Source organism: Sipha flava, unplaced genomic scaffold, assembly GCF_003268045.1.
Source record: "Sipha flava isolate LNK unplaced genomic scaffold, YSA_version1 197_pilon_pilon, whole genome shotgun sequence".
In the NCBI taxonomy this organism is placed as follows: domain Eukaryota; kingdom Metazoa; phylum Arthropoda; class Insecta; order Hemiptera; family Aphididae; genus Sipha; species Sipha flava.
In genome coordinates this window covers 616,180-640,761 of record NW_020272774.1, presented here as the reverse complement: position 1 = coordinate 640,761, position 24,582 = coordinate 616,180, and the positions used below count along the sequence as shown (strand labels likewise).

Here is a 24,582-nt window from a genome sequence, read left to right as displayed (position 1 = left end):
ACATTATTGCTAAAAAAAAAAAATCACATTCATTTTCATAAAATAATTTATAATATGTACACTTATATTATACTATGTGTGCCTGTGTGTTGGTGAGAAAAAAAAAAATAAAAGGAAAAAAATACAGTGCGTGCGCAGCTTTTAACTTCCACCGAAAACCGATCTCTGTGTCAGAGAAACAAAAGCTTAACATAGTTACTTTAAAATTACACGTCAACATTAATTTACGTTTATTTATATTGTTCTCCTTTGGGTAAAGGCTAAAGATACTAATATGATGAAACATGATCTACTGTTCATTAATATACGCACCGTTGATACTTTCAATAATATGATATAAGCCATATGATATCATATCCTGAATAATATTAAACCATTACGCTGACACATCCCCCCCCTCACCGGTCAATGCGATCAAATTCATTAAAAAATATACAAAACACTACCCCTTTCATGGAAAACATGTATTTTGAGGATACACAGCCACAATATTATAATGTCGACGAGAGTAACATTATTTTCTATTGCAATTACAACTGCGAATGTTGTTTCGTTTAAGTTGTATATTTATATGTTTTTATTATATTGGCACGATATTAAATATTTTACGGTTAAAATATACATCAAACCCGTGAAATCTCAATGATAACTTATTTAATTTATACTTAACGGTTTACACACATAGTAGACAGATGTCAGTGGCAATAATTACTGAATAAGTAAGAAATTAGTTTGGACCCGTAGTTGAATGATTAAATATATGATTATATCAAACTCAAGCTCCAACTATACTTATACAAAATCAATTGAATATATTTGCATAATTCATAGGACGGGCCATCACGTTTTTTCTTGTGTGTGTATGTGGTCTAAATACGAGAAATGAGAAAAATACCGACAGAAACGCTCCCGCCCCGTACGATACTCATATAAAATAATAATGCAATAAAATGTAGTGAATAAATAGGTAAAAAGGCAATTTATCACTTAAAATAAAATCATCAAGTTAATGAAAAATGATCGATTGCACATGATGTCTTTGTAAAACATTTACCTTACAGTAATAATACATGCAAATTGAACTTGACTTAATTCGTAAATCAAAAATAGATTAATAATAATTATTAGTTGTTTTTTTCACAGTAATGCTGATTTAATATTAGCTCGTTGTTCTAGTATTAATCACTATATGGCCATAACCGGAATTGCAATTACCAATGAACATAAATTAAATATCATTGTTAATAGAAGCCTATGCATTAGTAAAACCTTTAGTAATGGTAACCAAACATATATGTGATTACATAAAATGACACTGAATTGCCATTAAACATTCTAAATAATAACAGTTTTAGTCCATTATATGTGTTATGTATGGTATTTATAATTATTATTATAAGAGCACATAAATAACTGTAAATAAATGTTCAGTCATTTGAAAAATTTGAAAAGTTATTTTTATGTAAGTTGCTGGTTCAATACAATAAGATTTTGGTAATTTTCCTGTCATCTTACATAATAATATATAATAATAGAACCAAGTGGTGAAATATTATCCATTATAACGAGATTTTTATTTTCGACCGTAATAATAGATGAATTAGAAACAAATTGTGTGTTATAGTTATCAACATAATGTGACCGATTTAATGTCCGAATTCGAAGAAAAATTTGTAATTTAAAAAATAAATTATATAACAATGTTTTTTGAAATAAATCATTTATCCACGAATAAAACAAAACGATTCACTGTACATTTTAACGATAATTCTATTATGGTAATATATATTATGGTGCACATAATATATTCGATGATTATAAATAACATGCAATTGAATACGATTAAAACCTAGGTTGTTAGTTTAAGTATAATAATTTATTTAAATTGCTTTCTCGGTGAGAAATGCAAAACGGTTTCAATATAAGATGTCTATCAAAAATTATTGTGTACCCAAAACTTACCTAATATATATAGATATATATAGTTAACATTATTATGATAATATAACATGTATAGAACTAAATCCGAAAGTCACTGATGGATCTATTACTAGATGTACAATCATATAACCATTATTATCGATACTTACACGCATTTAATGTAGTATAGGTTTAGGGGCGTATTAAGACTTACTTTTAGGGTAAAGGGGGGGGGGACTCAAATTTTTTCTTTATTTCAGGCTCAAAATTAACAAGTAAAATGTATGGTAATATTTAAATCAGGCGAATCCTTAATATTTTTATTCTAATGCCGGATTCATTTACAATCGAGTTTTGTGTAGTTCTTTTTTTAACACGTGTGTTTTAAAAATTACGCTTGTGTTTTATTTGATTCTTCACTGAGTATGGACCCGACAAAAAGCTCAATTCATTACATTCAACATTGACTGTGATGTTACGAATGATCATTGGTACTAGAGATGGGCAAAAAACATCGATATTCTGGGTCGATATATCGATATTTCAACATTGATAATTTGTTTTCGATTAATCTATTAAACATAGATGTTTATGTTCGAAAAATTCGAATTTTTTTATTTGTTTGTATTATTTTAGTATGCAGTATACAAAAAATTGTTATACAGTATACACTATACAGTTATAATCAGGAATCGTAAGTTCATGCACTAAAAAACGCACAAATAAGCATGCAATTATGCACTAACATTTGATCAAATATGCATTAAAAATCTTTAACTATGCATGAAAAAAAAATGTTAAAGGATTTTTTAAAATAATAAGAATTATCCATTTATATTTTTAAAAGTTATAATTTTTCTTCGATTACGTTTTATTAAAATTATAATTAATGAATAAACGTTGCGACGAAAATAGATAGATTATAATAGACACGTCAATAAGAGAAGAGTGGTAGTGGTGTGCAATAACATTGTTTTCGCGGTATTGCTTTTAACTTATAAAATTGATCGTTATTATAAAATAAAAATATTGATAAAATACTAAGATTTTATAAACAAGTTCGGAAAAGTAAATAAGAATGAATTCAAACATTTATGATCTAATTTTTTTTTTTGACTTCTACAAAAAACGATTTCGCTGAATTAAGATAAAATAATATGCGGTAATAACTCAAAAAAAATCAACTATATGCCAAATATGCCAATACTATATATATAAAATATATCATATTTCCCTTATTTTTTCTTTAAAATACCTAATACAGGAGACATTTCAAAACGATCAAACCTAATTTAATATTTTACTATAAAATAAGCAGATCACCTAAAAATTATTCAATTATTCATTGGCTGATTACATCAATACTAATGTATAAATTATCGGAAATTCGATTTTTGAGTGCCTAAAAACAATCTCAATAAAGAAACATATATTTTTCTACTCTACTAAAAAAAAGAGTTCAATAAAAAATATTCTTAAATAAGATTTTTCTGTTTCTCCATTAACATTAAATTTAATTAAGATCTGTTGTAAATTATTAATATACATCACTTATATTAGCACTTAATGTACATTTTTTTTTTTGTAATTAACTTAACTCAGTTATTAATTCAAGTTTAGTTAACTTAACGATATTTTTTAACTAAATTTTTAACTTAATTGATGTAATTATCATGTGAATTAACTTAAATGCACATTAACTCAATTAACATAACTTAACTGAGTTAAAAAATATCAATAAATTGCCCAGCCTTGGTTATGTCCATGATTGGTGTATTTTTTCTTCCAGGTGAAGTGTAAATGTAGTCTATCCGTCTCACTTCATGTTGATATTTCAAAATACATATCGATGGATAGGGAACGTGTAGTCCATATTTTCATAAGTCTATGATTTTAAGTGTTTTCAACAGTATCAAGGGCATCGGGCATAAATTAGAAACAAGTGCTATGTTCTCACGATCTCATACGGACCAGTCAATTTTTCATTTTTTTTATGTTTTATATTAAAATGTGTAAAAAGTGCTCTTTGACTACAAAATTAAAATTAAATTAAACATTTATAAATTATATTGTACGCTTACGCGTGCGTGCATCAGTCATAGATATATCTACGACGGAAGCTCAGTTACTGTGGTGCCACTGCAGTATTTAAAAGGCACCGGTCAACCGGATTCTAATGCAGGACAGATTATATGAGAATGCACTTAAAGATTATTAAATATGAATGAAATGACCGTACACTAATTACTAACGGAATAGTCGTCAAAATTTTAACGTCGAACAAGATAAGTGTTTTGAGATGACATTTCGTGAATCTGAAATCGATGAATACAATAAATAAAAAAAAACATTTAATTTCTGGTACACCATCGATATTGTATCAATTTTCATCACATTTCTATCGTTTGTGCGAGAATCCTTGACGGATCTGAAGCGAATCTTTGCACCAACCGTTACGATCGTTATACGCGATGTGTGGACACGTACGTTTGAACGCATTACAATAAAACCGTTGATGGTATTGCAATTTTATTATTATTGTTGTTGTTATTGTCATGTGTGTGTGTGGGGGGGTGGGGGTTGAACGTGCCGCGACTAGTTGTACGCGTGCTCAAGACGGCGGCGACCACGAGCATATCCCGCGCAGAGTATCGCCAACGACCGATGCTCACCATTCGAACCGACTATTAAATCGCCTTTGCGACGACTCGACGTTGTGTGTGTATTATTATAATACGACTGGTGGTATTAGTGGCTTTGGCCACCCGCACGTCCTCAAAATGACATAAAAATAAACACCAGTAGAGAGAGAGAGAGAGATCAACGTGATGCACGACCATCGGAAAATAACATCTTATGTGCGATTTGCGAAAAAATGACGATGACCGAAGACCACCGCACCAGCCAACCGTTTCTCACGGAAAACGATATCTGCAGAAAATATTCCGCAGAAACCATTTGTACGGTTGACATCCCGAAGGATATTTACCAGATGATGATATATGACCAACACAACTGCTTTTCCGATATTTATTTATTCCGTTTAATTATACCGCATAGGCGGTGGTTCGTGATTTATGTTAATCATAAATTTATGTTAATAAATTTATGGTAACTCGTATTTGAATTGCTTTATTATAAATACGGTAAATGATATCGGTTTTTACAGTTTATTCGGTGTTCGACAATGACACGAGCATTTCAATTACTAAACGCGTAAATAATACGTATAAGAAACATACATACAGTACGTAAATGACTTATCGAATAACAGCCAATACGGGTGCTACGTTATTCTGCTGTGAAAATATAAAATCATGTTTTGTACGCCTATATGCATAAATTATGTACAGTAGAATCTCGATTGCCTGAACCGATTGGCATCTAGTTCAGATACTAAAAAAAACAAGTTTTATTTCATTATCATCATTATTATAGTATAATTACATAATTTAGAAATACAGACAAATATATGTTCATAATTATTTCATATTATCACATAGTAAAACTATCTATTTTCAATTGACGGAAAGATGCAACGCGTTTTTCTATCGTCAAATCAGCTATCAATTTAATCTCTTGAACGTTTAAGAAGGAGTTAATAATAAATTAAGATAATGACAGTACATATCGGTTAACCGGCCGCGCATGTGAGAGTATTTCGATGCATTTTGAAGTTCGGATACGCTGATTGCAGTTCGGATAATTAGGGTTCGTATAACGGAGGTTCGGATAATCGAAGTTCTACTGTATTCTATTTGATTGTTCTTAAAAAACTGCATTGAAAACGCAATTGAACAGGAACGTTACTAGTCCCGTATAGTATTTTCACTCGTACAACTTATGTGTGCTATATGATATTATAACTTATTTCTATTTTCGTCCATCGAGTATTTTCAAAATCGTTTAATTCAAGAACGCTTGAATAGAAAATCACTTAGCACAATAACATCCCAGACAAATATAGTCTTGTCTGCTCGATATATATATATATTCATAATATTATACATACGAAAAGTGATAATCTAACACATTATCGTCGTCAAGTTATGGTTAACATTGTTTAATTAAAAATTATTCAACGTTGCATTTGAGTTTAACATCATTACAACAGCCACAGACTTGCTCTCAGAAGACCAAGCACTATATTATTATATTCCTGAGTATAAAATCATAATAAGATAAAAAAAAGTAACACAAATTATTATTATAACTATTATTAAGGACAAGTAATAATAGCACAGGACCAGAAATGTACAAACTATATCGCATAGAAGTTAATGAAGAAGACAATTAAATGCTACCTGCATAAACACCATCTTAGGGTGTTCATTAATTTCACAAATTAATTAAGAACAAAAGTGTTAAACGAAATACACTTTTGTTGTTGTTTAATTTATATTTTTGATTTACTAAAAATAAATAATAAATAACAAGGAAATTAAAATAGGGCATTAATCTTCTTTAAGACCGAGGTACCTACATACTTTATTATTTATATATTGTTGGAAGAACAAAAAAAAGTAACTACAATTAAAGAACAATTGATTAATTAATAAGTTTTTTTTTTAATTTCTTAAAATAGTTGTTCTTTCATAATGTATGTATTATTTTATTTTGCCATTAATTATAAAAAATGATATAAAATGTTTGATTTGATAAAAAATCAAAGATTAAATTATAAAAATTCACTGATGAAGGTGTATAACAAACGAGTAGAGAGTAGTAAAAAATATCATAATTATAAAATGATTGGAGTTTGTTTAATTATTAAACGTCAATCAGTAAAAATGTTCATCTTAATTAGCTTGTTCAAATCACTTTATTATTTTATTAATATTATTAAGACAGCCAAACAATAAGTACAACTACGAATATTAAGTTACAGAAATTAACATAATTATTTGTACATACTTTTATAACGTCCATATGCAAGGGCATGCCGAATAAGGGGATTCAATCCCCCCTGAAATTTAACAAATATTTAAACATTTGAAAAAATTTAAGTTTAATTTCATGAACTTTCATCGATGTTATCTGTCGATATAAAATAACTTGTCCTGACTGACTGACTGATTCATCATCATCTAGCCAGAATCACTGAAACTATGAGTATGCCATTTAAACAGTAGTTTTGTTTTAAGATGCAGAAAAAATGACTTAGTTGGAACCGCTTAATTCATGTATTTGAAAGTCTTATAATAAAAATTAATTTTAAAATAAATTAAAAAATAATTTTTAATAAAATAAGGTAATCTAATAAATAGTTATAACAATTATCATAAAAATAGTAATAATACTAATAATAATAAGAAGAAAAATTATAATAATATGTAAAACGATTTAAAAACATTTTTTTTCAACTATAAATATATTAATTATTTCAATTATCTTCATGTAAGAATATATTCAAATTTCTATACGACCACTTTGGAGATGAAAAGAGAATCTCTTGAGAATCTGTTGATTCCAAGGATCGAAACATAATGCACTATATGCATTTTATCAGTTGTTGAAATGCATCATTATGTAGGAATTTGCTTTCAAACAATTTTAATTCTATCAAGTTCAATTAACATTACCCGATAACACAGTATACTCGTATATTCAATAATAATCAATTTCCATTTATTTTAGATGTTGAACATTGTTCAACATCAGCACATTATTGTGTAGTAAGATACAGTTTACATTCTGTTAGGCATAATATTTTATAATTAAAATTATATTATAATTTTAAGTAGCTAAAAAAAAAATTATTTGCTTTTGTAAAATAAAATAATTAATTATTAACTATGTTAACGCAGACAATTGAACTACAGATATTTTTAATTAAACTCAAAGATATATTTACATGTTTATTTGTTATTCAATATTGTTCATACTTAAATTTTACATATGTCATAGTACACAAAAGTTGAATATATTTAGATTATAAAATAAAAATAATTGTTAATAAATTATTTTATAAGTACAAATACCTTTTATTATTTGATTTAGTTGATTTTTCATACCTTTATGTTATATTTATACAATAAAAATTAATAGGTAGGATTCTGAAATATGAGAAAAAAACGGCTCTTCAATAGTTGATAAGTTTAAATATATTTTTGATCCCTTCCCACTCACATCAAAAATATGCTGGTTACACATATTATATAGAATGATTTTTTTATCGTGAACCAGTTAATATCTCATGAAGTATTAGGAATTTTAAAATATTTTTTTTTTAACTCTTTAGGTTTTACTATTTTACACTGTGTTACAATTTTAATAATTTTAACTTCCTCCCTTATTTGATAAAACACTATCAACTTTCGATTTTCAAATGGCAATACCTATTTTCAATAACAAAAATTTATAAACATACTGAAAAAATTAATTTTAGCGTTTACAGAATTTAATTTCAGTAATCCGTTTGCGACTTATTACCATATAAATATTTGTTCAATTTACTACTACTGGGCAATTTATCAAACCCAACAGTAAAAACCAGAAGTTGAAACGGAATAATATTTCAATTTAACAATATCCATAACGGTCATAATCGATAATAACACTTAAGTACCTAACAAGATAGATAAACAATACTGTTGGAAAAAAAATTATTTTTTATAATACCTATCTACACTCCCTCCAGAAAATCGTGTGTCAGTGAGCAAGTAGCCTGCAGCAGCGTGGGTGAATCAGCTATAAAGTATAAAATAACATATTACAATTTACCATCATGTTTACATAAAATATCACTGGTTACTGATTCCTGGTATACGATCTTATCACGTATTATCTTAGTAGATAAACAATTATAAATTCCGGTTAACTTTTTTCTGAAAACATGTGGTTATTGATTAATCGTTAATGTTAGTTTTCCATTATCCAACATAGAATACAAATTATTAACTAATTATTTTTTTTTTGAACGGTTAACCACAGAATATGTTTTAAGTAAATACGAAATTATGTTTATCATTTAAAATATAAATTTAAGGTTTAAACCAATTATTTCAATGCATATTATATTTTTTGATTGTGTTTTAATGTTGTATTTTTGTTAAAAAATTTGAATTTAATTAAAAATATACTTTTATTCAATCAGCAATATGAGTATGTATTATTATGTGTATGGCAATTAGATTTAATATTTTGCCGACAACTTTTTTTTTTATATAATTTATTGGTAAGTTCAACCTAAAATTTATAAATTATAATTTTTTTTTTTTTTATAATTAAATGATTTATTTAAAGTATTTTTGGCAAATGATAACCATAATTCAAATTTTTTAAAATCTATTTCAATGGTAATTCGTATTATTGGTGTAATTAATCAAAAATAACAGTGAATTATATGACTAGACAGCTCAATTTGACCAGCAATTAATGCATATTCACATTGCTTGCTACAAGTATCTTTTAAACAAACTAAACAATCTATTATGTACGTATGAATTTTTTTATAAAATAAATAATTTGATGTTTATCATAATTTTCGTTTATTTTTTAGGAAATTAATTTTTTTTTCTTTCAAATTTCAATTGCATTTAGTAGTAATAACTTTTAATTCAAATATCTATAGCAAGATTGGATAAACAAATACAAATTGTTATTTTGGTTAGTCTCAGCATAGTACATCTCACCTGATAACTTAATAAGTATGTTGAGTATGTATACATTTTTTTTATATATAGAATACATCAATTCTATAAATAACTTAATGTTTTTTTTTTTAGTTGCATTCTGATAAAAAAAAACAGTACAGCATCAACACTAACTAATTACTTCTACATTTATAAAAGTTGTTGATCACATCAATAGTTAATCTTAATTGTATGCTAAAATAATTATGCTAAGTTTTTGATAAATACCATAAGTAGAATAATGGAGTTTTTATTAACCTAAATTGGTAAATTAATTTTTTTTTTTTAACATGAGGGTCATTTTCATGCAATATTAAAAGATTTTTATATCATAAAATATTAATTAAAAATTAACATAATTTAAAAAATAAGTGTAAAAATGAATAATTCTTTAAAACATCCCTAAAAATATATTGTACCCTATAATATAATTTAATTTTTATTAATTTGTCTAGATTAGTGGTCATGTTAAGTGTTTATATTTTTTATTAGGTATGACTTTATTTAAATCACGCAAAAATTTGCACTAAGGAAATTTGTTCATGTTCTAGTAAAATTATTGATAACTAATGTGTTTATTGCCTTTGATAATTTAGTATTGAATTAATGTCCATTATTTGGTCTATTCACGCACAAGATAGTTTCAATATAAAATGCAAATCATCATTATACAAAAAAATATATCCCAGAATACCTTATAATTATAAACGGATAGTCGAGTAGACATGATGTGCAACGGGCTCTAGTCCTTAACCCTGTATCAGATTAAAAATATAGGACTCACTTCCTCTATGCACAAAACATTGTAATACCAGTCTGATGTAGGTTATTTGTCATGTCACTTAATTTGTGTAATCAAAATAACTTACTGTAATTATTTATTCTTAATGAAAAGAAAACCTTAAATGAGAGGGGCATTGTAAAAATGTATAGCTGAAAAAAAAAAAAAAATAAATGTATGAATAGACCTTTAACTACTTTAGTCTTAGCTCTATACCCCAAATCCAAATATATACTATGTCATGTACATTTATATCTGCATATTTATGAATTATTTTCTAAATATATAGGAATTGTTGGTTTACTTTGTTTTAAAATGAAAAAATGTTATCTGTTTAATATAATCATTTACAATAGTAGTTAAGATACACCATATTGTTTATAAAAAAAATATTTATTTTGTAATTTTCTAGTTATAACTCATCAATCTAATATAGAAATATAAATTATATTAAATAAACACATATGTACTCATAGAAAGCTCTACGGGATGTGATGCATGTGCCTTGGTACATCCTAATGTGAATAATGTGTAGGTATAAAAAAATTGAATAACTACAGTTTAAGAATATATGTGCTTCCACATTAATTAAATTTTAGTTTTTTGTAAGTAATACTGCATAAGGACGTATTTGAGGTAAGGGGGTCGAAGGAGGCATTCACCCCCCATGTCTCATATTTTTTTTATAATATAATATATAATACATTGATTTATTTACAAAATTTAACATATAAATAATTAAGAATATAAATTACTAGTCTATCATTATAGTATGGTAATACATTCAATAGTCTAATTTGTCAATTAGGTCACGGGTATCAATTTTTGTTCATCTTCTTACCTATATCATAACATTTTTGGTTGTGGAACAAATAGTGGTATTATCTTCCACGGATATTGCTACGATTATAGACATTTATAACCATAACCGAGGTATTAATCAGATAATGTCAAGTAATTTAAAGTAACATTTTTTTAATAAAAAGTATATTTACCGTATATTTACTAGTTAGTCATTTTTTGGTGCACAAATGTATGCATATTTGTGTATTTTATAAAGCTAGAAGCTCCTAACCCAAAATAATAATCAAAATAACTGACAATATTTGTTTCTATATTCTTTAACTTGCAAATATTGACCAAAAATATATTTTTGTAAATTTAAAACATGGTTAAGATCAAAAATAGGGAAGCATAGACTAACAAGTTTGGCTTTGTTGCATGTGTTTAAAAATATTATTGTATCCATTGATGAAACAATCAACAAATTTGTCAAATTGAAAAGAAGAATTTTGGAATTTGTTATTTGACTATTTACCAACCTTATGTTTTCTACTTAGATATTTGTAAAATTAAGTTACCTATCTTAATTGTTTTTTAAAGTTTTTAAAAAATAATTAATAGGTACTATTACTAGTATGATAATTTGTTGTTTTTTTTTACATGATTTAGACTGAAGATACAATTTTAATATAAGAACTATTTGTGTTTTTATTATTAATATTTATTTTATATGCAGTAGGTTTTAAATTTATTTATTAAATAAATATTTACTTCAATTTAGTACTTGTATTTTTATTTATTCACTCGAATGAACAACAGGAACATGAGCTGTAGGTAATGAACCATAGGCGTACCCACGAATTTTTAAGGGGAGGTCCAAAATTTTTGTTTTATCTATTTTCTAATTATAATTATAGTTTAATTCAATACCAACAAATTACTATTAATAACTATAGTAATAGTCACAATTGTTATATACACATTACACATATTATTCACAAAAGTTTACTATAATAGGTAGGTACTATAATTTGAAATCAATTTTTATTTGATAGTAAAATTTTATAAAAAAATAAATAAATTGATTAACAATAATAAATAATATTAAAAAGCAGTATAAATTAAACATGGTTTATACATTATTTTATTTTATTTTATTGTTTCAATAAAAAAATGTGTATTTTAAGAGATCTTAAATATTTTCTTATGAATAAAAAACTATAATAAAGTTAAATTAAAAATATTAACTTTAATATATTAGGTACTTTTAATAGGAATGACTACTTGAATATTATAGTATGATTCAATAATGGTATATTTTACAACCTCAGTATATACAACTATACTAAGAGAAAATATCTAGATATGTATTGAGTTTATTATGTGTGTTTACTCTTCTAAAAGTTTAATTACACTATAAAATATGTAAAGTTGAAAATACGTAATTTAGAACATTTTAATTGATATATGACAGTTTGGTTAACTAGCTTAACCAAGTTTTATGAAGAATTATTTTTTATAATTTATTATTGATTTGTTTGCTAATATATAATAATAAATAATAAAAAAAAAAAACTTTGAAGTTTTAGTAAGTACATCAATTGATAAACCCAAGTCTTCGCTGCGCATTAATTTCGTCCCGAAATCCCTTTTCCACGTGAATTGCATTCCGAAAACGTTTAATGACTACACGAATCGCGTCCCCACATTATTTTCCTTCCCATTTCGTACAGACTTAATACTGTCGATAGCAAATTATAACTATCGGTAGATTAAAAATATTGATTTTTATCGTTGTTATGCAATTAGAAATAAGTAAAATTAAAATGTGTAGGTAGGCTGAAATTATTAGAATATAATTTAATATAAAAATTAAAATGAACATTAATAAAAAAAAATCAAAACTGGTTAATTGGTCAATTTCATAGTTTGCCATATTTTTTCTTAAATAATTTTCTTTTTTACACGCGATTATCCATCTGTTTTTAGTTATATGAATACTTTGTTATCTGAAATAAGTTTCTTTTTGTAAATATTTAAAATATCTATGAATTGGAATATATTCAGGTGTGCTGAGTAAAACATACTATTCGACAACATAACATAAAACATACTATTAGAAGTAGAAGGCTTTACGACTATTCGTAGTTCGACTTATAGAACATGAATACATTGCACAAATACTAAGTGGGTGGTTTTATGGTTTTACATATTTAATAAATAATCGAAAAAATTGTTGTACATTTTCATCATTGGGTGAAATTGATACAATGTCGTCAGTAAAACAATAATATGAGGCTAAAAAAAATAATTTCGTGTATTCGTTTAAATAAAACCGGACGTAATTCATGTAGTCGTTTAGATTAAGACGGACGCAATTGTACCAATGTACTTACTTATTAATTTTTTTTTTTTCAGGACACAATTCGTGTATAGCCCAAGTTTCAATAGTAAAGAAGAAATATTAATAAACAGGTTACGATAGGACACACAATTATCACATATAGCTTGTTGGTTTCTTGGGAAGACATTTGTCAAACATGTGGAATCATCCTCTCCATCAAAAAACATAATTTCAGACTGTTTAGCTTATGCTCAAGATCATAATGTATACAAAATGTACAAAAAGATCCTGATCTTGGGCTCGATCACCAACAAAGTCAACTCCTAATATTATTTCTAAAAAAAAAAATTATTATTACACATGATATGGATTTTTAATTTAAAGCCAGTCATATTTTACGAACATAATAATACTCCAGTCTAAGATTTTATTTATTTCTACATATAAACTATTAGTTTGTATTTTATTATAATATAATATATTATATTAATTAATGAGTATTAACAATTTAATAATAATAGATATTGAAGAAAAATGTTCCGTGTTAATATTGCAATTTGAACAGATGTATATGTAATGTTAATATTACATACCAACACATTTGTCTTTTTCATTTGATTAGTAAAAATTCACTAGTTTTTATCGAATTTGGTTTTAAGAACAAGTGTTCTATGAAAAATTTTAGAATCATACATCGTTGTTGCAATATACTTTAAATTCAATGCTAATATATTTCAATAAGTATTTACAAACGTATTGTTGATTGTTCATGAGTTATGATAATAAATGAGTAGCGTAAATTGCAATATTTGTGCCTGCTCGTCTTAATAAATTTAGAAAATGAATACATATAAAATAAAATTGATTTTGATAATTTTTTGTAAATTAAACTATAACTATTTTAACTTACGAGTAAAATATATTTTAATAAAATGATTAAAAGGTCAAGTATAATTCTTATTAAAAATCTATATATATATATATATATATATATATATATATATATATTTATTTACTTAGATTTTCAGCTGTTCAGGAAATATAATTTATGCTTCGCTTCTAGTTTTATTATATAAGCTGTTGCAGTCGCAAGTAAAACTACGGATGTATATTGACATTGTATTCCCTTTTTAAATGAAAATCATTAAACCCCCCTACAAAAAAAAAAAATAAATATGTAGGCATGTCCCTGTCCATATGAGATCAAAGTCGAACACAATTAACAATTGATTTACAAATACTGGTATACAACCTTTCCCCAGCAACATTACTATCTGTAGGAACTCTATTATGGTTTATGGATACTGCAAACTCGTCATTACATATACATTACTCGTATATCGTGACGATGTTCTAACAAGCAATTTGGTAGGATAACGCCGGGAAATATTTCCACCCGACAACGACGACGACGAATAAAACGAATCTGTAAGCAGACCGTAAGCATAATTACCTGTATGCATACAAACGCGTTGGTGGTTTTTAATTATACGAATCGTGTGGTTCAGCTCGCGTGAAGTAGTTTAACGTAAAGTAACGCACGCATTCATTATGTAATATTGCGATGAATTCATAAAATTATAAAACATTTTCGAAGCGTTATTATTATTAATAAACGTTGACTCGGGTTGAATTTCGTTAGAAAGTCTATCCCTACGAAAGCACCTTTCCGATTGATCCACGGACTGTGCCGCGCGTATTCGTGGCTGTTCGCGACGTGCGCTCAATGAACATTACGTTAACGGTTTGCATAATTACAATGCGTTTAGCTCCTCCAAAGCAAATCCACTCTCGTTTGTAACTTTGACTCCTCGTCAAAAGGTAATCGGTAAATTAGCGGCGCGCTCGTTTACCAAAAAAAAAAAAAAAAGTCAACCAATTTGAATTCGTTCGCGATGACGGATTCAATAATTAATCTTAAACTGAAGTGCCACAAAACACCGTGAGAAAATGCGCGTCACGCGTGCCCATTGAAATGGAGTATTTCACTATCGATTTTGGTTTCCTAATAAACCACGTTCACGGGCCTACCATATTTAAAACGTCATCACACTATTGATAATAAACTACTATTGCTGTGTTACGAATAATTCAAAAAATTTAACGTCGGCGGGTTCGCGCTTAAGGTTCGTATGATTTGAGGGCACACAACTAAGTTATTGAAATTCGTCAAGCACTGAATGAATCAACGTTCTACGAAACCGTGTGAAATCGATTTGTAAAACTATCATTACCTAAGAAAGATAAATTATTGAACATATGAATATTTTTGTATTGAATCACCGTAGAAAGTTACTTGGTAAAAAGCTTCACAACCTTCAAATGTTTATTTCTTCCGTCTAATTAACTCTTAACACCTATCGTATCGTGTTCTCTTACGATGTGATATTATTTTTTTTCTTTTCCGCGATTTCGAAAAGTGACGAAAGCGCGGGTATTTATAGAGTTTCCAAAGTCAAATAAAAAAAGTAAATATAAACAATTCAGCGTGTTCGCCAATAAATACCGGTAAGTACATTAATAAAAAAAAAAATTAAAAAAAACACGTTGAGGTGAAACATTTATACCTTCGGAATACTTTGTTTCGCGTGTATATGTTTATTTTTTCCATACCGTAGCTGTATACCAATCTGGTGGAACAATATACATATAAGTACAATGGCGTTCTCCGTAACTCGTTATAAACGCTGCCGCCGCCTCGTGTAATGTTGTTCAGTGAACATTGAGCCGGGAAATATTTGTATTTACGATGAGCGGTGATCCCGGCGCGTTACAGCTCACGAACAGTACAGGTGTGATATTAGACCGGCGCGCGTCGCGTCCTTATCCTTCCGCGAGAATTAACCCTCGGGGGCCCGTCGTTGTGTAAACGGCTCCCGGAGACTGCGGGTTCAGTGGCGGTACTCGGGGTGTAATAATGTTTGAATAACAATAACAATGTTAATTGTTAACGTTTCCCGTTCGTCCCGTACGTCCGTTTCACCGCACGACTATACCGTTAAAAAATAAATAAATAAACATAAAAAACGATTGTCGACAAAAAGTTAAAACAAACCGTTTCTGATTCAAAGATAAATAACCAATATGTAAACCATGTATAATCAACAAGGTTGCACGACGATGGAATTTAAGTAAAATCAACTATACTAGTAGACAAAACGTTTTTTCTGCTGTTAAACAGAACGCGAGTGTTTGTCCGTTGAACCCCGAGCAAATAGTGTACGCCTACTTACTAAGTGTTGGTACATTACGTTTGAACATAAACAAAGAAATTAACAGGATAATATAATCATTTATATGTAATATATTATTAACACGCCATGCCTTCGTTTTTCATTTTACCTTTATTTGTTACTGTTGCTGTTCGTTATTTTTTTTACAAATAGACAAGTTAGGTTACTATCTAGACTATAAAAAACTATCTAGACTATAATGGTTTGTACGTGGTCAAAATTTAAACCTTTACGCAAAATTCTAAAAAGTAATAATTATTATAATTATAGTAATATGTTTTTAACATCATTCGATTTCGATATTTTTCTCGTGATTATTCCTCGGTCATAATACTTGAGTAAGTTGATTCGAGACCGACTTAAAATAGTAACAATAACTGATGTTGGTATAAATAATTAAAATTTAATCAATCGAATGTTGGTGATCGAAAAGGGATGCACATTTATTTTATTATTTTATTCGATACTAATAATATTAAATTAAGAGCACGTCTAACCTATGACAATGGTTAACAATCCCGAAACAATTATTGAAATACAACACATACCTACACAATTATACCATCATCGTTCATCATACAGTACGAATCTCATATTGAATTTTACTTATTTTAAAACAAGAACCGCGACGATTGCCCCAATAAAATGTATTCCGGAAAATATAATCATTTACGTTTTGTTTTTTATTATTTCATCAGAAGTTAGGTTTAGAGAAAATCGCTATGGAAACTATTACGTCCGATACCCATTCAACGGTTTATATTTCATTCAATTAGCCGACTGTAATATATACCGTACAATAAATTATTATCAGATTTGATAGAGTATACACGATACAATGTGATACATATATAAACACATGAATATATGCGAGTGTGTGTAAGAGAGAGAGCGAGAGAGAGAAATATATTATGTATATATCATGTAGTATATCGGGACAATGTAGTGTATTCAATGACTATTAATATCTACTGTAACTGTACCGGAATACCTAGAACGAATACTTTGATTCTGGATACGTGGAATATTTACATGTTTATATATGTGTGTGTGTGCGTGTGTGTATGTATTTATTAATATCATAAATATGTTAATATTTATTATTATTGTTGTTAATATTACCGTAGCATACCGTATTATGACCGTTGCTATGACTGGTTAACGCATTCTAAATTCGTAATGGATATTTGTGCTATTCGCCTAACCGATACATACGAGTTCATTATACATAACAATATTTAACAGACACGTAAACGTACATTATTAGATTTTCGTTCATAATAAGCCCGTGAGTAAAAAAGCTCGTCGTTTTCAACGTTTTCAATTAAAATAGTATAATGTTTCAAACTCGGCACTGTTTATTAAAAATATACGTAAAAAAATTTTATAGCATGTTCCGTTAATGGGCTACAATCGTTCATGCTGTAAAGGGTATTGTTATCTGGACGCTCCTCTCGTCTAAGTAAACAATTTTTCTCTCGTAGTAATAGAAAAACGTAATAGCGGAATCTTTTTGTGTGTAACATTTTTATTATGTGTGCATGATGTGACAACATTAGCATGTAAACTTGTAACGCGAACGAAATATGATACTAGATATTATGAAATTATAGATCTATATGTAAAATAGGTACGTTTTTGTTCTCTATTGGCCGATATCAAGTAGATCTCATTAATAAATAACTATGATAACAATTAATGATCAACTGTTTTCAAAATTTAACGTGATCATTTTTGAGCTTATCAACAAGTACTAGAAACTTTACACTACACGTCATATATTATCACGTTCTAACCATGACTTATGTGAAGAATAAATTTGCGTTTCAGAACTGTGTACCTACGATATTATAGATACACAAATGTATTTTGAAAATAAATTAGATCATAAATCAAGGTGCAATGTTACAACGTTGTTTTTTACTTATTCAATTTGACACTCCGTGTATGATCGTGTATGTATATCTAATCAAATTTTAAATCAAAACATTTTTTTTTTTCGTAAACAGGTTATTAATAGATTTAAAAAATAAAATGTACTATAATATTTAAAAACAAATAACATGATAGGGAAGGGGGGTGTGACTAAGGGAGTCTGATTCCGTCAGAATATTTTTAAAGGAAACTACGTACAACTGTGTCATCACAATTATTGTTGCCTAAGGTCGTACTAAATATAATTTGTATAAAATACATAATAATCAATACTACAATGGATATGACCAACCATACAGCGAAATAGTATCATAAACCTCTTAAAAGATAACAAAACAACTCAATCGTTGGACAAAGTTATCTGGCACCGATTTCAGTAACCGTTTAAATGCATTTATCTACTAAATACTCGTACTATTGCTGCAACACGGAATTAACTTTAATTTATATTATTAATTTCGATTAGGAGATACAAGGTCGAGACAAAACTTTTACCTTCCTAAACATCTTGTATAAGTTTATTATTGGTTGTTGTATAATTCGCGATACGGTAACAGTTTGTCCATTACGACGATTAAACCAATCGCCATTTTTCCTTGTGTCTATCGGCCGATGGGATATTTGAATGTTATAAAAATAAAAAAATTCCTCTACAACATTGTATTGTATTATCGGTGCATACGATTGTTTATTATAATAGTATGGGTATGTATAGTGATTGGAGATTAATAGTTAGCGAGTTTTGGCTGGCTAATGATATTGTTTTGCGGCATCGGATTCATGACATTTTTTCCCCTCGCAAATGAAAATCGAATTTTCAATAAACACCTGTCGGTCCGTTCAACAAATACAGAGTAGAGAATTTATGAGGTTAATGATCTGTGAATATCGTTTTCGAACATAATAATGGTTGGCACATGCAATAATAATTCATCGGTTTGCTTTCGACGGTGACCCATGTAAAAAGGGAATAATAACTTTTTTTCGCTTTATCCATAGGAACAATGAATATTTACGTAGGTTATTGAATCCCTTTTTTATTCTTTTGAACAAAATAAAAAAAAAATAAAAAGAGGAACGCAAAAGACTGAACAACTATTTATATATTTATATTTATACAAAAGCGCATGTGTGTGTGTGTCAAATATATATAAATGTTCTCAATATAATGAGAATAAATTATTTAAGGTTATTTTTAAAAAGAAAATTAAAAAATATGCAACCACGGTAAAGTGAATTGTTTTGTTATTAAAATGGTTTCTAAATAAATTGTAGTAATAGTTAAAAGTATAATAATACCCACCACTGTGTTTACGTTTTAATTTATTATTGAAAAGCATTTATATGAATTCATCAATTATAATATAATCGACATTTCTCGGTGGTAAAACGATGGAATTGTTAACTCACTTATTTGGAGGTACGTTAATATACCCGGTAGAATCAAAAGACGTAATTTACGACGTATAATATACTAATTTTTTTTTTTATAACAATAATGAATATTAGACTTCATATCCAATTCTGCATCTCCACGTTTGGATTCGATATGGTTTGAAAACGAATAATCATTATTTTGGAGTATGTATGACTCGTTATTTTTCTACCATCAGTGTTAAATAGGTCAACATCAATATTAAAATAATACTTGTTCTATGCAAAAACGTTACACCGATAAAGTGCATGTTTAGTAAACAAACATCGGTCAATTTATTTACTATAAGCCCACGATATTTTTAACATTAATTGAAGTTTTCATTCCACGATTTTAAGCGATACATTATGCAGTGAACACGTTATTACATTTATTATATATCACGTAATTCGATTGACTTTGATAGCGCTTTTATTGGTGGTGAAAAAATAAAGGTGCATGATTTCACAGAGATACGCGTCTGGCGTGGTCAGATGGTCTGTTTCAAGACTAATCCGTAATAGGTCAAATGTTTAAAGTATACGGTGGTGTGATGGAAAGTTCAGAAAGTAGGATATAATCAAAGACGTTTTGTACTTCATCTGATAGAAATTAGTTTCTCGTCGTTTAATGTACGAGTATAGGAAGACGGGGTCGAAAATTAAGACTTCGTTCGACTGGAAATCGCTCTTGGGCTTTTTGAGTTGTTCAATTTGTACGTCGTTTTAATTCAACAAAATCTGCTGTAGAAGTTCGGATCTAAAACTTTGAAACTCGACGTGTATGTCTAACTTAGAGACGTGCCTGCGATGTATGAAGCCAGTGATAATGTTATACTTTATAATTATAATAAGCCGCAGAAGATAATAGCTGAGCTAATTTCAATTTGTGCGTAAATACATATACACTGATTTATACTATGCTACGTGTACGATATAACTATGTTATATACGTTCTATAGGCACTGTTGAATTACATTGTGCGTTTGAAAATAATATTTTAATTTTTCGATCCGCATTACGATATGTTACCATTTATTGGTTAATATTATTTTATCGTGAGATTATTGCTACTTTCTCGTGACCGTATGAATTGTCTTTTCGCGTTACGACTGTTTCAAGTTGATTCATTGTACGACAAATTTATTACCTAATTATTTTTTTGATATATATACTCATATAAATCTATTTTAATATACAGCTAGCAGTTTTGTCGTTATTTCAATACAATTCATTTCTGCCAGGCAACACAAACAATTATGATCTATGTTATTCCTTTTATTTTTGCTTTTATAGTTGTTTGGGTACTCAACCTTTTTAGAAATACGATTCTCGTTACTATATTAAGTTAAAATCGGGAAATTCGACATTTTCATTGTATTAATTTATAAAATAAAAAATCACTTATCCGTCTCAAATTCATTATTATATTATCAACTCAATTTATCCATTGTCCCGATGCTTGTTCGAAAACAAAATAAATCTTACATCGGTTTGTTTTTAAATTACTCTTCTGGATTTTAAACAAAACAGAAAAATTAAGTAACCATTTACGAAATTATAATTTAAAAATATGATAACGAACCTAATAAATTTAAAATAAATTGAGCGTGAACAATTGTGTTTATTGTAATTAATGTTATATGATATATAACTGCATTAAACAAATGATATAAAATATGATAATTATTAATTTTTTTTTTTATTAAATAATTTTACAAATCAAAATTTATAACAATGGCAACAACTGATGGCGGAAAATAACACATAATTGTAAAATGAATTGGTACTAAAGCTACAATATATAATACAATACATATTACGATTACTGAATATATATAATTGTAATAATTTGTCCATTTGTCAACCATCGGCCACATAATAATGAATTTAAAACAAGGAATTTTATAATAGTACTAAACGAGAAGGTACCATAAAAAAAATATCACGATATTATAAAATGTTCAATGGTAAAACGGTGGAAACTGTATAATTCGCGAGTATACCGTGTACGCGATAGTATTTTTTTTAGACATACAATCGTAATAATGTAAAGTAAAATCACACATTTCAATAATAATTCATTTCGAGGACGTTGTTGTACATTATAAGTGTGCGATTATTTACAAACAGAATTCGTTAACAATGGAGCATTGTGTGAAACTATTTCAATATCAAATGATGTGTGTATAATATAATATACAGCCGCGTTGCAGTATGAGGTACCTATCATTTTATTATTATTATTATGTGTAAAGTGAATAGATTATGCGAATACGTGCACAGGCAAAACGATACCGATGTTATTTAAAAACAGGTTTCCATGACCAGAGGTAACGATAATAATACTATTGTAAATAATAATTTCAGTCCCTTGAATATAGTTCTTTGATTATTATTATTTTAATAAAAAAACGTAAGCTCGTTGAACCGACGTTGTTAAAAAGGTTTTACCGATGCACGACAGGTAAAGGTATATGATGGGGCCTGCGTTGAGGAGTGAAAAAATATTAACTAAATAAATAATAATTCGGTTCTAAAAAAAAAAAAAAATTCATAATGATTATAATAATAATAAAACGCGTAAAACACGTTAAACATTTATGTAGCGCTTATGTAAATAAGAATCGAAAGCGATAGAGAACCTTTGCTGTGCAAAAAATCGAGCACGTGCAAATAAAAATTTTCGTCCAAACCCAAAATGCTCAAGTATATTTGTATAATATTACATGTATTTATATCTTTTTTTGCGGTATAGCGTAAACCGCTCCAACGACGGCGTGGTGGTGACCAAAAGAGATAGTCACAGTGTAGTGACCGTGGCCCGGGCGGAAAGATCTGAATTTTATTGACCGTTATCCCGGGACCATTTAAAGGATCTGCACACATGCGAACGGATATGATGGAAAAAAAATCTCCCAGCATCTTCGTCGAACTTTTACGACTCATACATTGTTATTATCGTCAAAAAAAAAAAAAATAAATAAATAAAAATATAAGTCATAACTTTTGGCAGGACATCGGGAACGTTTATGGCCGGCGATAAAAACTGTCGCTAACTGTACCGTGTCTCGAACCGAACAAAATATAATATGTGTATTTCTGCTGTATGGACAAATCCGAAATTGTTAATCCTTTCGGCTACGCCTGGGCAAATTATCCCGTTGGCCGCGTATCACAAATAATAAAACATAATTCACATCGAACTCGTCAATTTTTTAACCATGCGTAACACTCGACTATGTAACATGTCATCAATAAATTATAATGATGTGTACCAAATTCGATTATGTAATGTAACATAATGTAACAAACCAATAAGTAACGATTCTTTCGATACGCGTACAGATACCACAGTTCAAATAATAAACGTTCAATCCAAAAAACGAATCATTGACATTCTAAGTAAGTCACATCTTCTAAAAACCCGTCCAAGGTCCATCCCACCGTACTTCCCTGCATTACAATGGCATACAACCCTTTCGCGGGCTCTTGGCCATAGGCCGTCAGTGTGTCATTACTAAGTGCGATTATTTCACTTTACAATTTGAATTTTCTGTGCGAGTGTCGAAAAGTGCTCACTAAATCATGTATCAGAGTTATTTGATTTAAACCTCATTTTACTCCTACATTGATCACAAGTTGCACTAATTTTATGTCGATTTCCTTTTGATTCTGTCACTCGGAACGGATTATAAACTAACATAGTGTATAACGTATAAAGTAATGAATGAACGTTCGACATTTCGCTATTTGTTTGAACACGAAACTGTTGCAATGATAGTATTGGTAAATAAACGCTAAGCGTATTGGTCACGTGGAAAAATTTCCCGGTATCTTTAAAAGCGTAAAATATATAGTATAAATATATACAATAGTACAATTAGTTATACGTACAAGGCTGTTAGCTGTAATTTAAATAACCTACTAAGTAGTGCGGTACCTCCAAATCATCTAACAAAAGTAATTCAAAACTCAAGCCGCAGTTGGAAAATATTCGATAGCTGTAAATGTTGTTACAGCTCGATTTCATACTCGACTAGGTTGTTGTCAAAACATTATCATTATGCATAGCTCGTGAACTATCGGTTTATGGCGAAAACAAATATTGTAATGGAATAACGGCATTTAATTAAAATTATGTTATTAGTATCATATTACTTGATAAAAAGCGATATTATTTATGTAAACACAGTGCCTCATCGTTATATTTTTTTTAACAGTTTCAATTGTTACACGTTTTGCTCATTAGTCGGATAATAAACTTAATTCAAAAGTTATTTTTTTTTTTACTTCCGCAGTTTTTATTTATCTCCTGGATGTGTCACCAGCGTAAGAAAAACAAAAAAAATCGAAATTGTAAACACGATTGTGATGTGTGACCGGAATACATTTGCTGTGTTTTGATCCTTTTTGGAAAAACAAATACAATAACAACTTGGATGTTTGTTTATAATTTGCAGATCTATAAGATGGCGTGTTGACTTTGGCTTGTATTCTATTTTTCTCAGCCGTGATTGAAAACATAAGCGGATTATC

At 28.4% G+C, this 24,582-nt stretch overlaps 1 protein-coding gene across 1 annotated transcript in view; it reads right to left on the bottom strand.

Moving 5' to 3' along the window:
* LOC112681784 (carbonic anhydrase-related protein 10) overlaps positions 1-24,582 on the bottom strand; it is a 123,957-nt gene that overhangs the window by 65,879 nt on the left and 33,496 nt on the right. The window lies entirely within an intron of this gene.